A 4,533-nucleotide genomic window follows, 5' to 3' on the forward strand; every position below is an offset into this window, starting at 1 on the left:
ATGTCCTGGACGTGCTGACTAATAATCTGACGATTATGTGGAGGGATTTCATTAATCTATCGGTTCGAAAATTTTTTTTCCATAAATCTTATACAGACTGTACTTATGTTCGAAATCCAAAAAACGCGAACATATTTTCGATGTATTTTTACCTTCTGATTATGAATATAACAACAGAAATTGGCACTCGGCTATATCGTCGCCGCTATTTTGAAAAAACATCCTAAAAACTTGATTTTTTAAAATTTATTTTGAAAGATACAAATGTGCTGAAAAAATGGTTGAACAAAAAATGCAGAACCACACGGAAAAAACGAAATGCTTGAATTTACTATTCAAATAATAAAATAATGTTCCAACGAACTTTTGTAGTTGATTTTACTATCCAAATAGTAGCTTCAACAAAATAGATAGTGCAGCTTACTATGTTAATAGTAAAACCAACTAAAAAACGTTCGTTGGCGCATATCTTACTATTTAGATGATAGATTCAACAATTTCGTTTTTTCCGTGCAGGAAATTCTGGGAAGATGCATGTATATACAAATTATATACACCGTTCTCATATTTGTGGTTGAAACCATATACATTAAGAACAAGTTAAAATAACCAATACATAAGTAACCTAGAAGTCCCTTAGTCTTCATCATCAGTGGTAAATTCATCATCTTCATATTCAAAGATCGATTCGATTTCATCCTTGTCGTTTACATCTGGTACACAGTTCTCAGCCGCACTTTATTAATGATTTTGGCCACTTCGGCTTGTGTAAATCGTCAGATTATATTATTCCCATGATCCTTGATTAATTTCCTTCAAAATAAAAAAAAAATTAACCGCGCTCGAGAAAATCCATGTCACGTTTTTTTTTTTGCAACTTTGTGACTCCCATTTCCTTACGTCACGCTGAAATCGTCAGATTATTGAAATGTACACTTTTCTACATGTAATTAACACACCATACCTTAATCTGACGCGCTCGAGTTTTTCGAACGATCGATTTTTTTTTACTAATCTGACGGGCTCCCCTGGACCCCGGCTCTATATAGAGGTTTAATATTTGGTGGGTGGTACTTATTAGGGTGCAAGCTTTCCCCCTTTATGTTATTCTGACGCGCTCGAGTAAATCCCAAAATCCCCGTTTGGCCTCCCCTACTATTGAGTCTGCTGAACGCGACCATTGAAGCTCGAGTTTGTAAACAAATCAAGTAAGACCATGTGACTTTCAGCGAACCTTTTCGTCAAAGTGCGCAGTCTTTATTGTGTTACAGCAGAAAAAGCATTCTTCAAGAAACACCTTCGATACTGGGTACGTACATGCGGAGTTTTTAAAATAAAATAGATTTTTAACATGAAATATTATACTACTCAAAATAACTATTCGATGCCTATTTTGATATTTTTGAGTTAATATTCAATTTATAATGAAACCTTGGTGTAATCATTTTCTGTTCTTTATAGGTTAGTACAAGTTTGAACGTCTATTATTGCACGCTCGATATATTTAATTGATAAAAGCACTATAGTATTGAATCGCAATGGATCCATCAACATTAAAATTACAATTCAAAGAAGAACGAACCTGAGAAAAAAGACGGATTAAAGAAGAAAAGCGTCAACGCTATAATAAAAACCGAAAAAAATTGCATCAAGTTTCCTCACGTAATAAAATCGAAAAAAATCTGACTAAAACAGCAAATAAAACTGTGAATACGCAAACAAGTAGAGATTTGAGAACTAAGCGAAAAATTTCGTATGACGATACTACTCGGCGACAAAAAAGATCAAAGCAATTTGTGCAAGAAGATATTGTTACATCACAATGTGTGCAGTCGTCAAATGTACATCCATCTAATGCAGTTAAATTATCTCTATCAGCAGTAAATTGTGATGTTGTAACTAATCAGAACGCTGTCTTTGATTCAATGCCCGAAGCACCAGTAAATCTCGAACGTGATGTTGAATTAAGAGTTGTCAAATTAAGGAGTAGCCTACTAAACGCCAATCGAAGGGAAGCTAAATTAAAAAGAAAAATTACAAAATTACAAACTATTATTACTCTAAAGAATAAAAAAATAAACAAATGGAAAAACAATTATTTTAGATGTATAAAAAAACTTAAAACAGCTAAAAGATTATGTACTCCGGAAAGAAACGTTGAACTGACTATAAGTGCAGGGGAAGAAGAAATTAAGTGATAGTTACTAACTAAGGAAGCACTATTAAAACAATTAAGAAAAAATGCAAAAACCGCGAATACAGAAAAGTAGAAATCACAATTGTCTAGGCATTATCAGGAAAAATCATAAAAAAATACAAAAATATGAAACAGTTACCGGATGTAGTAAGTACATACTTACAAAGAAAATCCGAAGTAACAAATGTGGATTTTAATAGAAATAATAAACAACGACAGCTAAAACAATCAACTATACAGCGAGCAGTCCAGGAATTTTTTGAAAGGGATGAAAATTCGATTCCAGCACCTGGGGTCAAAAAGATACTGTAACTAAAAAAGGTGACACGAAAAGGATACGATAGGTATTTGCAAGACACCGTTGATAATTTGTATGAAAAATTTTGTCTACAATCGCCGTTAAGGATAGGCAGGTCTTCGTTTTACATATTAAAGCCATTTTGGATTCATCCTAAAAAAGTTTCAGATCGAGATACGTGTCTTTGTAAAGCTCATGAAAATATAAACTTGATAATTAAAAAGTTAGCTTATTTGAAAGTGCTACCTTCAACTAGTACTAAAAACTTCACCGATTCTGTCACTTGCAATTCATCTTCAATATTATGCATGCATAGAAAGTGTCATTCTTGCAAGGATAAAAGCGTGCTACAGCCAAGTAATAGCACTGATTCCACTTTCTATTATCAGTGGGTCACTGATACAGTAAATCGCAAAGGGGCTAAAGATTTAAATTATCATGTTACGATTACTGCAAAAAAACGTATAGATTGCACAATCAAAGATGTTGTTCAAGAGTTAAACGAGAGGACTCCGAACTATTTACAACATGTTTACAATACAGGACATCAATATAAATCTATAGATAACATTAAAAAATGATTGAGTCATGATGAGGGTTTATTTACCATAGATTTTTCACAGAATTATTACTGTAAATACGCCAACGAAATTCAAAGTGTACATTTCGGTGCATCGAAGAAACAAGTTTCACTTCACACTGGAGTTTTTTTTTATAAAGATCGCGCAACTGAAAAAATCAAATGTGAGTCATTTCGTACTGTTTCCGAAAACCTTAGGCATAACGCTTCAACGATATGGGCTCACATGAAACCTGTGTTGAATCTCACAAAATCGCTCGTCCCTGACATTAAAGTTATCTATTACCAAAGCGACGGGCCCACAACACAGTATAAAAATAAAAATAATTTCTTTTTATTTACTCAGCACAATAAACAATTAAATTTAAAACACGCTTCTTGGAAATTCACTACAGCTGGACACGGTAAAAGTTGTGCCGATGGAACCGGTGGCACGGTAAAAAAATTATGTGATCGAGCAGTTGCATGTGGAAAAGATATTACCTCTGCGCAAGATATAATTGATTATGGGTGCTTTCCAATTGATGACACAAGTCAACACAAGTATCGTTCTATCTTTCTTGACATTTAGAGATTGACAAAGATAGAACGACACTTGTGTCGATTTGTGTCATCAATTGGAAAACACTATGTTTCTTTCAGTGCTAAATCTAAAGTGTACATGTTTTTAATTACCGATAATGATATCAATGAAGTTGATAAACTATTAGTTGAGGGGTTGAAACCAGTTCCCGATTCGAACAAAATTCATCAGTTAATTTGGAGTTACGATGAAGAAGACGTTTTATTTTTAAATTATCTTTCGTGCAGTGTGTCTCTGTGTATTAAAGCCTCCATGCATTCATTTTTCTTTGCCAAAGTTTCACTACTCCGTGCTACCGGTTAAAACTAGTCATGCAGTAACTAACAGACCCAACACAACTGCAAATCAACCGAAAAAGAGTTGTGTTAAAAAAACTCAAAAGACTGAACAGAAAAATCACAACATTCGAAAATAAAAAAAAAATGGTAATTATACAGAATCACTCGAGCAGCTTAAAAATCGATCAAATTAGGCTTATTCGACGCGTTTTTGCATGAAACGAAAGAATCTGGCAGAAATAAGCGTCGCTCTGCCCTACGAACCGAGATATTTAATGTTAAAGTTGACGACTATTCAGGTTAGGAAATCTGTCTTACCGACTATACGTAGTGGTACGAGTATGCTTTCTTCATGCTCTCTGACCTCGTGCGCATGCGCTTGGTATGGTTTGAGTCCAATAGCATGCACGATATTTGAAATTAACACTGCCAAACAAATATAATATATTGTTGTCAGACGCGAAATTCTACAGCTTTCCCTGTTCAGAAACGTTGAACTTTCCACGCGAAGTAACTTCTCCCCCTCCTGCACAGGGGCACACGACTTCTACGATTGTACTGTCGGGACAGACCTCTGTCCATCTCTCCCTCCCCCCC

Source organism: Cyphomyrmex costatus, unplaced genomic scaffold, assembly GCF_001594065.2.
Source record: "Cyphomyrmex costatus isolate MS0001 unplaced genomic scaffold, Ccosl1.0 scaffold264, whole genome shotgun sequence".
NCBI classification, from domain to species: domain Eukaryota; kingdom Metazoa; phylum Arthropoda; class Insecta; order Hymenoptera; family Formicidae; genus Cyphomyrmex; species Cyphomyrmex costatus.